Below are 14102 nucleotides of genomic sequence, written 5' to 3'. Positions count from 1 at the left end.
GGACGGTGCGATCTAATAAAAATAATATAACGGACGGTGCGATCTAATAATGATAATATAATGGACGGTGCGATCTAATAATAATAATATAACGGACGTTGCGATCTAATAATAATGATATAACGGACGGTGCGATCTAATAATGATAATATAATGGACGGTGCGATCTAATAATAATAATATAACGGACGGTGCGATCTAATAATAATAATAATATAACGGACGGTGCGATCTAATAATAATAACGGACTGTGCGATCTAATAATAATAATATAACGGACGGTGCGATCTAATAATAATAATATAACGGACGGTGCGATCTAATAATAATAATATAACGGACAGTGCGATCTAATAATAATAATATAACAGACGGTGCGATCTAATAATAATAATAATACGGACGGTGCGATCTAATAATGATAATATAATGGACGGTGCGATCTAATAATAATAATAATATAACGGACGGTGCGATCTAATAATGATAATATAATGGACGGTGCGATCTAATAATAATAATATAACGGACAGTGCGATCTAATAATGATAATATAATGGACGGTGCGATCTAATAATAATAATATAACGGACGGTGCGATCTAATAATAATAATATAACGGACGGTGCGATCTAATAACGATAATATAACGGACGGTGCAATATAATAATAATAATATAACGGACGGTGCGATCTAATCATGATAATATAACGGACGGTGCGATCTAATAACGATAATATAACGGACGGTGCGATCTAATAATAATAATATAACGGACGGTGCGATCTAATAATAATATAACGGACGGTGCGATCTAATAATAATAATATAACGGACGGTGCGATCTAATAACGATAATATAACGGACGGTGCGATATAATAATAATAACGATAATATAAGGCTACGTTCACACTAGCGTTGTGCGCCGCTGCGTCGGCGACGCAACGCACAACGCACGCAAAAATGCAGCAAAACGCACGCAAAAACGCTGCGTTTTGCGACGCATGCGTCGTTTTTTGCCGAAAATCAGACGCAAGAAAAATGCAACTTGTTGCGTTTTCTTGGTCCGACGCTTGCGGCAAAAAAGACGCATGCGTCGCACAACGCAACAAACAAAAACGCATGCGTCCCCCATGTTAAGTATAGGGGCGCATGACGCGTGCGTCGCCGCTGCGTTGCCCGACGCACACTAGCATAACGCTAGTGTGAACGTTACCTAACGGACGGTGCGATATAATAATAATAATAATATAACGGACAGTGCGATCTAATAACGATAATATAACGGACGGTGCGATCTAATAATAATAATAATAATATAACGGACGGTGCGATCTAATAATAATAATAATAATATAACGGACATTGCGATCTAATAATAATAATAATAATAACGGACGGTGCGATCTAATAATAATAATAATAATAATATAACGGACAGTGCGATCTAATAACGATAATATAACGGACGGTGCGATCTAATATTAATATAACGGACGGTGCGATCTAATAATAATAATATAACGGACGGTGCGATCTAATGATAATATAACGGACGGTGCGATCTAATAATAATATAACGGACGGTGCGATCTAATAACGATAATATAACGGACGGTGCGATCTAATAACGATAATATAACGGACGGTGCGATCTAATATTAATATAACGGACGGTGCGATCTAATAATAATATAACGGACGGTGCGATCTAATAACGATAATATAACGGACGGTGCGATCTAATAATAATATAACGGACGGTGCGATCTAATAATAATATAACGGACGGTGCGATCTAATAATAATAATATAACGGACGGTGCGATCTAATAACGATAATATAACGGACGGTGCGATCTAATAACGATAATATAACGGACGGTGCGATCTAATAATAATATAACGGACGGTGCGATCTAATGATAATATAACGGACGGTGCGATCTAATAATGATAATATAACAGACGGTGCGATCTAATAATAATAATAATATAACGGACGGTGCGATCTAATAACGATAATATAACGGACGGTGCGATCTAATAATAATATAACGGACGGTGCGATCTAATAATAATAATATAACGGACGGTGCGATCTAATGATAATATAACGGACGGTGCGATCTAATAATGATAATATAACGGACGGTGCGATCTAATAATAATAATATAACGGACGGTGCGATCTAATAATAATATAACGGACGGTGCGATCTAATAACGATAATATAACGGACGGTGCGATCTAATAATAATAATAATAATATAACGGACGGTGCGATCTAATAATAATATAACGGACATTGCGATCTAATAATAATAATAATAACGGACAGTGCGATCTAATAATAATAATAATATAACGGACAGTGCGATCTAATAACGATAATATAACGGACGGTGCGATCTAATATTAATATAACGGACGGTGCGATCTAATAATAATAATATAACGGACGGTGCGATCTAATGATAATATAACGGACGGTGCGATCTAATAATAATATAACGGACGGTGCGATCTAATAATAATATAACGGACGGTGCGATCTAATAATAATAATATAACGGACGGTGCGATCTAATAATAATATAACGGACGGTGCGATCTAATAATAATATAACGGACGGTGCGATCTAATAATAATAATAATATAACGGACGGTGCGATCTAATAATAACGGATGGTGCGATCTATTAATAATAATAATAATAATATAATGGACGGTGCGATCTAATAATAATAATATAACGGACGGTGCGATCTAATAATAATAATATAACGGACGGTGCGATCTAATAATAATAATATAACGGACGGTGCGATCTAATAATAATAATAATAATAATATAATGGACGGTGCGATCTAATAATAATAATAATAATATAATGGACGGTGCGATCTAATAATAATAATATAACGGATGGTGCGATCTAATAATAATAATATAACGGACGGTGCGATCTAATAATAATAATATAACGGACGGTGCGATCTAATAATAATAATAATAATAATATAATGGACGGTGCGATCTAATAATAATAATAATAATATAATGGACGGTGCGATCTAATAATAATAATAATATAACGGACGGTGCGATCTAATAATAATAATGTAACGGACGGTGCGATCTAATAATAATAATGTAACGGACGGTGCGATCTAATAATAATAATAATATAATGGACGGTGCGATCTAATAATAATAATAATACTATAACGGACGGTGCGATCTAATAATAATAATATAACGGACGGTGCGATCTAATAATAATAATAATATAACGGACGGTGCGATCTAATAATAATAATGTAACGGACGGTGCGATCTAATAATAATAATATAACGGACGGTGCGATCTAATAATAATAATATAACGGACGTTGCGATCTAATAATAATAATAATATAACGGACGGTGCCATCTAATAATAACGGATGGTGCGATCTATTATTAATAATAATAATAATAATAATAATAATAAATAATAATAATAATATAACAGACGGTGCGATCTAATAATAATATAACGGACGGTGCGATCTAATAATAATAATATAACGGACGATGCGATCTAATAATAATAATATAACAGACAGTGCGATCTAATAATAATAATATAACGGACGTTGCGATCTAATAATAATAATATAACGGACGGTGCGATCTAATAATGATAATATAATGGACGGTGCGATCTAATAATAATAATATAACGGACGGTGCGATCTAATAATAATAATATAACGGACGGTGCGATCTAATAATAATAATATAACGGACAGTGCGATTTAATAATAATAATATAACGGACGTTGCGATCTAATAATAATAATATAACGGACGGTGTGATCTAATAATGATAATATAACGGACGGTGCGATGTAATAATGATAATATAACGGACGGTGCGATCTAATAATGATAATATAACGGACGGTGCGATATAATAATGATAATAATATAACGGACGGTGCGATCTAATAATAATAACGGACGGTGCGATCTAATAATAATAACGGATGGTGCGATCTAATAATAATAACGGACGGTGCGATCTAATAATAATAACGGACGGTGCGATCTAATAATAATAACGGACTGTGCGATCTAATAATAATAACGGACGGTGCGATCTAATAATAACGGACGGTGCGATCTAATAATAATAACGGACGGTGCGATCTAATAATAATAATATAACGGACGGTGCGATCTAATAATAATAACGGACGGTGCGATCTAATAATAATAATATAACGGACAGTGCGATCTAATAATAATAATATAACGGACGGTGCGATCTAATAATAACAATAATAATAATAATATAACGGACGGTGCGATCTAATAATGATAATATAATGGACGGTGCGATCTAATAATAATAATATAACGGACGGTGCGATCTAATAATGATAATATAATGGACGGTGCGATCTAATAATAATAATATAACGGACGGTGCGATCTAATAATAATAATATAACGGACGGTGCGATCTAATAACGATAATATAACGGACGGTGCAATATAATAATAATAATATAACGGACGGTGCGATCTAATCATGATAATATAACGGACGGTGCGATCTAATAACGATAATATAACGGACGGTGCGATATAATAATAATAATAATAATATAACGGACGGTGCGATCTAATAATAATATAACGGACGGTGCGATCTAATAATAATAATATAACGGACGGTGCGATCTAATAACGATAATATAACGGACGGTGCGATATAATAATAATAACGATAATATAAGGCTACGTTCACACTAGCGTTGTGCGCCGCTGCGTCGGCGACGCAACGCACAACGCACGCAAAAATGCAGCAAAACGCACGCAAAAACGCTGCGTTTTGCGACGCATGCGTCGTTTTTTGCCGAAAATCAGACGCAAGAAAAATGCAACTTGTTGCGTTTTCTTGGTCCGACGCTTGCGGCAAAAAAGACGCATGCGTCGCACAACGCAACAAACAAAAACGCATGCGTCCCCCATGTTAAGTATAGGGGCGCATAACGCTAGTGTGAACGTTACCTAACGGACGGTGCGATATAATAATAATAATAATAATATAACGGACAGTGCGATCTAATAACGATAATATAACGGACGGTGCGATCTAATAATAATAATAATAATATAACGGACGGTGCGATCTAATAATAATAATAATAATGGACGGTGCGATCTAATAATAATAATAATAATATAATGGACAGTGCGATCTAATAACGATAATATAACGGACGGTGCGATCTAATATTAATATAACGGACGGTGCGATCTAATAATAATAATATAACGGACGGTGCGATCTAATGATAATATAACGGACGGTGCGATCTAATAATAATATAACGGACGGTGCGATCGAATAATAATAATATAACGGACGGTGCGATCTAATAATAATAATATAACGGACGGTGCGATCTAATAATAATAATATAACGGACGGTGCGATCTAATAATAATAATATAACGGACGGTGCGATCTAATAATAATAATATAACGGACGGTGCGATCTAATAATAATAATATAACGGACGGTGCGATCTAATAATAATAATATAACGGACGGTGCGATCTAATAATAATAATATAACGGACGGTGCGATCTAATAATAATAATATAACGGACGGTGCGATCTAATAATAATAATATAACGGACGGTGCGATCTAATAATAATAATATAACGGACGGTGCGATCTAATAATAATAATATAACGGACGGTGCGATCTAATAATAATAATATAACGGACGGTGCGATCTAATAATAATAATATAACGGACGGTGCGATCTAATAATAATAATATAACGGACGGTGCGATCTAATAATAATAATATAACGGACGGTGCGATCTAATAATAATAATATAACGGACGGTGCGATCTAATAATAATAATATAACGGACGGTGCGATCTAATAATGATAATATAACGGACGGTGCGATCTAATAATGATAATATAACGGACGGTGCGATCTAATAATGATAATATAACGGACGGTGCGATCTAATAATAATAATATAACAGACGGTGCGATCTAATAATAATAATATAACGGACGGTGCGATCTAATAATGATAATATAAGGGACGGTGCGATCTAATAATAATAATATAACAGACGGTGCGATCTAATAATAATAATATAACGGACGGTGCGATCTAATAATGATAATATAACGGACGGTGCGATCTAATAATAATAATATAACGGACGGTGCGATCTAATAATAATAATATAACGGACGGTGCGATCTAATAATGAGAATATAACGGACGGTGCGATCTAATAATAATAATATAACGGACGGTGCGATCTAATAATAATAATATAACGGACGGTGCGATCTAATAATAATAATATAACGGACGGTGCGATCTAATAATAATAATATAACGGACGGTGCGATCTAATAATGATAATATAACGGACGGTGCGATCTAATAATGATAATATAACGGACGGTGCGATCTAATAATGATAATATAACGGACGGTGCGATCTAATAATGATAATATAACAGACGGTGCGATCTAATAATAATAATATAACGGACGGTGCGATCTAATAATGATAATATAAGGGACGGTGCGATCTAATAATAAAAATAATAATGGACGGTGCGATCTAATAATAATAATGTAACGGACGGTGCGATCTAATAATGATAATATAACGGACGGTGCGATCTAATAATGATAATATAACGGACGGTGCGATCTAATAATAATAATATAACAGACGGTGCGATCTAATAATAATAATATAACGGACGGTGCGATCTAATAATGATAATATAAGGGACGGTGCGATCTAATAATAAAAATAATAACGGACGGTGCGATCTAATAATAATAATGTAACGGACGGTGCGATCTAATAATAATAATATAACGGACGGTGCGATCTAATAATAATAATATAACGGACGGTGCGATCTAATAATGAGAATATAACGGACGGTGCGATCTAATAATAATAATATAACGGACGGTGCGATCTAATAATAATAATATAACGGACGGTGCGATCTAATAATGAGAATATAACGGACGGTGCGATCTAATAATAATAATAATAATGGACGGTGCGATCTAATAATAATAATAATATAACAGACGGTGCGATCTAATAATAATAATAATAATAATATAACGGAGGAGCGATCTAATAATAATATAATGGACGGTGCGATCTAATAATAATATAACGGAGGAGCGATCTAATAATAATAATATAACGGACGGTGCGATCTAATAATAATAATAATATAACGGACGGTGCGATCTAATAATAATAATATAACGGACGGTGCGATCTAATAATAATAATAATAATAATGGACGGTGCGATCTAATAATAATATAATGGACGGTGCGATCTAATAATAATAATATAACAGACGGTGCGATCTAATAATAATATAATGGACGGTGCGATCTAATAATAATAATATAACAGACGGTGCGATCTAATAATAATATAATGGACGGTGCGATCTAATAATAATATAACGGACGGTGCGATCTAATAATAATAATATAACGGACGGTGCGATCTAATAATAATAATAATAATAATGGACGGTGCGATCTAATAATAATATAATGGACGGTGCGATCTAATAATAATAATATAACAGACGGTGCGATCTAATAATAATATAATGGACGGTGCGATCTAATAATAATAATAATAATGGACGGTGCGATCTAATAATAATATAATGGACGGTGCGATCTAATAATAATATAATGGACGGTGCGATCTAATAATAATATAATGGACGGTGCGATCTAATAATAATAATATAACAGACGGTGCGATCTAATAATAATAATAATAATATAACGGAGGAGCGATCTAATAATAATAATATAACAATATAATGGCCGGTATGGGGGAGGGGCAGGTGATGCGCGGAGTCTCCGGTAATGATGGCGCCCTCCTCCTCCTCCTCCTCTCGGGCAGTGGTGCACACCCCTCCGGTGACGCCGCCCTCACCCCACAGCCGCTCACCTGCCGCTGCTCGGTCCCGCTGCTCCGTGTCTCAGGCCCGGCCGGCAGTAATAGTGACGGCTCCTCTCCTCGTACTGCAGCAGCGGCAGCTCCCGGCCGTCATTGATCAGCTGACCACTCCTCCCTCACGTAACATCGCGATGGAAGCCCAGAATCAGCGTCCGCCATCTTGGATGAGGGTCATCTGCCAGTCCTGCGTGACGTCACAGACACATGTGCTCTGACTGGGTGCACACACCGGAAGTAGCCCCCCAGGGTTGCCATCCTGGCTTTTTGTTTTTCTTTGGACAGTTTATCAAAAAATGAAAGACAGATGATAATTTTTTTTGCAGACACATTGTAAAACCATAATAAATCCTTATTACAAGTGACCTGTGTCTGCAGCCATCATCCTGATGTCAGACTTCAGCTGTCCTCACTGTATAATGATCATTACAGTCAAACTAATCAGAACAGGTTTCTTCAATTTAATAAAAATCACTGATGCCCTAAACAAACCTTATAGTCCAGACATTTCTGATGCCCCTAATAGCCGCCCCCCTCAGAGCTGTGGTTGCTATGGGCAACGGCTCCCATTCTGCCCCTTCCCCCTTAATGGTTCACTATTTTTTTTATTTTTACTGTTTTCAGGGCCCAGAACCCTGCGGCCGATCTTCTTACTGCGATAGAGAAGTATCTCTGTACGGAAATGGAGGAAACGCTGGTCTCTGATGAAGCCCACCGTTGTGTACCAAGATGGAGGCTTTCAGTAGATCCCCGGCTACCATGGCAACCGTGTCGCTGGAGGGGCCTGAGCGAAGGAACGGTCCCACAGCACGCTCTCTCCACAAAAAAATGCTGTCAGAGATCGATAGCAACATTGCCGTACACCCGTACTTTCACGCTGTACACCCGCGCCGTATGCCCACACTTTATACCCGCGCTGTACACCCATGCTGTACTCTCGCACCGAACACTCACGCCGTGATGTAAACCAACTGATGACAATGCACAGTCAACCTGCATATAGTGTCTGTGCCCATACAGGAAATTACGATTAAGCAAGTCCCATGCAAACAATATACAAGAGCCCCTACATAGAAAAGATTTGCACAACCAGGATCAAATAATAAAAAATAATTACTTTTATTAGGCATAATCACAAAAAATACATACCATAACACTACTATGGAACTACTACTACCATAACACTACTGTGGGATTCAATGATGGGTACAACTACAGAGGAGCCACAGGTCAAAGGCAAATGCTATGCAATCTAATCATACTTGCACCCTATATTAACCTTAGAACACACAGAAGGTCCATTGTATAATAGGACACAATATCACTGTGCTGGTAAATAGCATCCAGCAAAAAAAACATCATAAAGGTTAAAGGGGGAACACCAAGGATATTTCCAGCATATTTACCTCGGACAGCGGAGCCACCACCCCTACGCGCGTTTCTTCCGTACCATAATCTAGCACCGTACATCCACGCCATTCTCTCGTACCGTACATCCTTGCCATACTCTAGCATCGTACACTCACGCCGTACATCTGCAGCATACTCTCGCACTGGACGCTCACACCTTACACTCACGCCATACACCCGCGCCGTACATTCACTCCGTGCATTCGCACAGTACTCACACCATACACCTACACCATACACTCATGCTGTACACCTGTGCCGTACGTCCGTGACATACGCTAGCACTGTACACCCGAACAGTACACTCACGCCCGACACCCGTGCCGTACACCCGCATTGTACACTTGCATTGTACACCCGTGCCATACACTCGCACAGTACACTTGCACCGTACACCCGCACAGTACACTCACACCGTACACCTGCACCATACACTCATGCTGTACACCTGTGCCGTACATCCGTGACATACACTTGCACTGTACACCCGCACAGTACACTCACACCGTACACCTGCACCATACACTCATGCTGTACACCTGTGCCGTACATCCGTGACATACACTTGCACTGTACACCCGAACAGTACACTCACGCCCGACACTCGTGCCCTACACCCGCATCGTACACCCGTGCCATACACTCGCACAGTACAGTTGCACCGTACACCCACACAGTACACTCACACCATACGCCTGCACCATACACTCATGCTGTACACCTGTGCCGTACACCCACGCCGTACACTTGCACTGTCCACCTGCACAGTGCACTCACACTGTACACTTGTGCTGTACACCCTTGCCGTACACTCGCACAGTACACTTGCACCATACACCCGCCCAGTACACTCACGCCGTACTCTCACGCTGCACACACGTGCCATAACCCCGTGCCTACACTTGCACCGTACACCCACATAACACATGTCATGTATATGTGCAGCACACGTTCACAAGAAGTTAACTTTAATGTATAATTTCTTTTTTTTTTAATGATAAAATGTAAAAAAGCTTTCTTTAACATTTTGAGTTTTTTTTTTTCACAATTTGTCCATAATATATAAAGATATAGGAGATGACAGTTGGTGCTTGCAGAGTTCTATGGAGGTGAAAGGAGGAGGGAGGAGATAGAGGAAGACACAAAAGGGGAGGAGCTATATGAAGACACACAGAAGGGGCGGACACCAGCCTGATGACGGAGCTAGACCAGCTCGAAGCATGTGGAAACAAATAAAAGATGTTTTACTGATTTCCCCAGTGGTACCCCATTTCCTTAGTAGTGGCAACACAAAAGCAAACTACCATTTTCTTTTTTCCGTTCCCTGGATTATACCGCAGGAGGAACAGTGTACAAAATAAATAAAACCAATTCTTCACCTGCTGTTGATTTTTTCATTCTGCACATTTATCCTGCACACTGCACTGAGCGCTTACACCCGGGTTTCCATGTAAATCTATGAAATACGTGATTCAGACAGAACCTCTAGCATAAGATTCCTTATAATGAGGCGGATGGAGGCACTGTGGACGCCGTCTGACCTGTGATCCAGCAGTCTTCTTCTTATTAAGCGTGTATATAAGTGTGGTCGGCCACAGTTTTGTGCACTTCTGAAAAGAAGGACAATGCTGAACAGAGGCCATATGGAGTCCAGAGTAACTCTGCTGCCTCATTATAGTGAATGGATCCCTTGGGGTGTTTTATCTGAATCACGTCACTCAGAGATTTAGACCCCAAAGTGCTCAGCGTAGAGCGCCGGATACACATGATCCAAAACATTATGTAACATGTTCTTAACAAAAGCTTCAACTCAATCCACAAAAAAAGCAAGTCCCCACTCAGGTCCATTATCTGTTACCTGAAATATAGAGGGCATCCTTGTTACTGGTAGCACATAGGCTCTACAAAAGCTAAATGGCTCCTTGTTCCCGAAAACAAATTCAGCAAACTCTCTGCTCCCAAATCCAAATGCCCCCTTCCCTTCTGAGCCCCAGTGTGCCTAAACCACATATAGCGCCCACATGATTGGCATTTCTGTAGTGATGAGACCCCGCCTAACTTACTAGTGCATGCTTCCAGAAGCACGGGCTGGGAACAATGTACTGGTCACTACAACTTACTGGTGACTACAACGTGTTGGTCACTACAACTTACTGGTGACTACAACGTACTGGTCACTACAATGTACTGGTTACTACAACATACTGGTGACTACAACGTGCTGGTCACTATAACGTACTGGTGTCTACAACGTACTAGTGACTACAATGTACTGGTTACTACAACGTACCGGTCACTACAATGTACTGGATACTACAACGTACTAGATACTACAACGTACTGGTTACTACAATGTACTGGTCACTACAACGAACTGGTGACTACAACGTACTGGTGACTACAACTTACTGGTCACTACAATGTACTGGTCACTACAACGTACTGGTGACTACAACGTGCTGGTGACTACAATGTACTGGTCACTACAACGTACTGGTGACTACAATGTACTGGTCACTACAATGTACTGGTCACTACAACATACTGGTGACTACAACGTGCTGGTGACTGCAACGTACTGGTGACTACAACGTACTGGTGACTACAATGTACTGGTGACTACAACGTACTGGTGACTACAATGTACTGGAGACTACAACGTACTGGTGACTACAATGTACTGGAGACTACAACGTACTGGTGACTACAACATACTGGTTGCTACAATGTACTGGAGACTACAACGTACTGGTGACTACAACGTACTGGTGACTACAACTTACTGGTCACTACAATGTACTGGTCACTACAACGTACTGGTGACTACAACGTGCTGGTGACTACAATGTACTGGAGACTACAACGTACTGGTGACTACAACATACTGGTTGCTACAATGTACTGGAGACTACAACGTACTGGTGACTACAACATACTGGTTGCTACAATGTACTGGAGACTACAACGAACTGGTGACTACAACGTACTGGTGACTACAACTTACTGGTCACTACAATGTACTGGTCACTACAACGTACTGGTGACTACAACGTGCTGGTGACTACAATGTACTGGTCACTACAACGTACTGGTGACTACAATGTACTGGTCACTACAATGTACTGGTCACTACAACATACTGGTGACTACAACGTGCTGGTGACTGCAACGTACTGGTGACTACAACGTACTGGTGACTACAATGTACTGGTGACTACAACGTACTGGTGACTACAATGTACTGGAGACTACAACGTACTGGTGACTACAATGTACTGGAGACTACAACGTACTGGTGACTACAACATACTGGTTGCTACAATGTACTGGAGACTACAACGTACTGGTGACTACAACATACTGGTGACTACAACGTACTGGAGACTACAACGTACTGGTGACTACAACGTACTGGAGACTACAACGTGCTGGTGACTGCAACGTACTGGTGACTACAACGTACTGGTGACTACAACGTACTGGTGACTACAACGTACTGGAGACTACAATGTACTGGAGACTACAACGTACTGGTGACTACAACATACTGGTTGCTACAATGTACTGGAGACTACAACGTACTGGTGACTACAACGTACTGGTGACTACAATGTACTGGAGACTACAACATACTGGTTGCTACAATGTACTGGAGACTACAACGTACTGGTTGCTACAATGTACTGGAGACTACAACGTACTGGTTGCTACAATGTACTGGAGACTACATTGTCAGTATGCAATTTTCACTCAGCAACACCCACTTCTTCTTCTCTCTGAAAAATACCCATGGAGTCAAAATTGTCAATACAGCTGTAGATCATTTCCCAAAGGGGTATAATTTCGAAAATGGAGTCACTTGAGGGGGGATTCTGCTCTTCTAGCAATTAGAGGCTCTGTATGTGGAGTCCGCACACTGTCATAGAAAATTCTGCTCTCAGGGATGCCTCCTGTATAACAGTACTGCTTGGACAGCAGCGCTCCTTCCCTCCCGAGTCTCGCCGTGTGGCTAAGCAGTACTGTACAGCCATAAATGGGCTATTTCTACATTCAGCAGAAATTGGGGGTCAGATTTTGGTGCCATTTTTACCCGTTTCCTGCGGAAATTGGAGCTGAACGGAATCAAATCCTAATAGATCCCTGAGATACCTCTGCCACTACCGATGAACGGACAGGATCAGAGATATCTCAGATCCCGGGTGCTGCAGTGAGGCAGCCGCTGTATGATCAATGGGGTGCAGCATTAAATTAGCACTGAAAGTTCTTTGATTGGTGGGAGACAGAGTCCTGGTAGTTGGGCCCCCACAATGAGATAGGGGCGCAGGCACCACTACAGAAGGCAGCGAGGGTTTATCACCATTTCTGCCCTCCTGATCGCAGTGTGTGCTGTATAGGAAGCACTGACAGCGCCTCCTCTGGACACAGCCATCATTTCATGCAGGGAGGGAGCAGAAACGGCCTGGTGTGAACACACCCAGATGCTTCCATAGTGTAGTACTTATGTGTTATCATACACGGACCCCTGGTGCGGACCGCGCACATGTTGTTTGCTTCTGTATTAAAATTATGTTCATAAAATACTTTAAAAACGAAAAAAAATCTTGTCAAATGTTTA

The 14102-nt window shown here is 39.5% G+C and overlaps 1 protein-coding gene across 1 annotated transcript in view; it reads right to left on the bottom strand.

Annotated features, from left to right (window-relative positions):
• The window catches only part of ATP6V1A (ATPase H+ transporting V1 subunit A), a 53121-nt gene extending 44927 nt beyond the window's left edge, over nucleotides 1-8194 (bottom strand). The window contains exon 1 of the mRNA XM_069760540.1: nucleotides 8072-8194. The gene's annotated coding sequence lies outside the window, so the exon portion shown is untranslated. The remainder of the gene's footprint in view (nucleotides 1-8071) is intronic.
• Nucleotides 8195-14102: the final 5908 nt, after the last annotated feature.

The sequence above is a fragment of the Ranitomeya imitator genome, chromosome 3, assembly GCF_032444005.1.
Source record: "Ranitomeya imitator isolate aRanImi1 chromosome 3, aRanImi1.pri, whole genome shotgun sequence".
Lineage (NCBI taxonomy): Eukaryota > Metazoa > Chordata > Amphibia > Anura > Dendrobatidae > Ranitomeya > Ranitomeya imitator.
The sequence above is the reverse complement of the archived record's forward strand: the minus strand, read 5'-3'. Positions and strand labels throughout refer to the sequence as shown.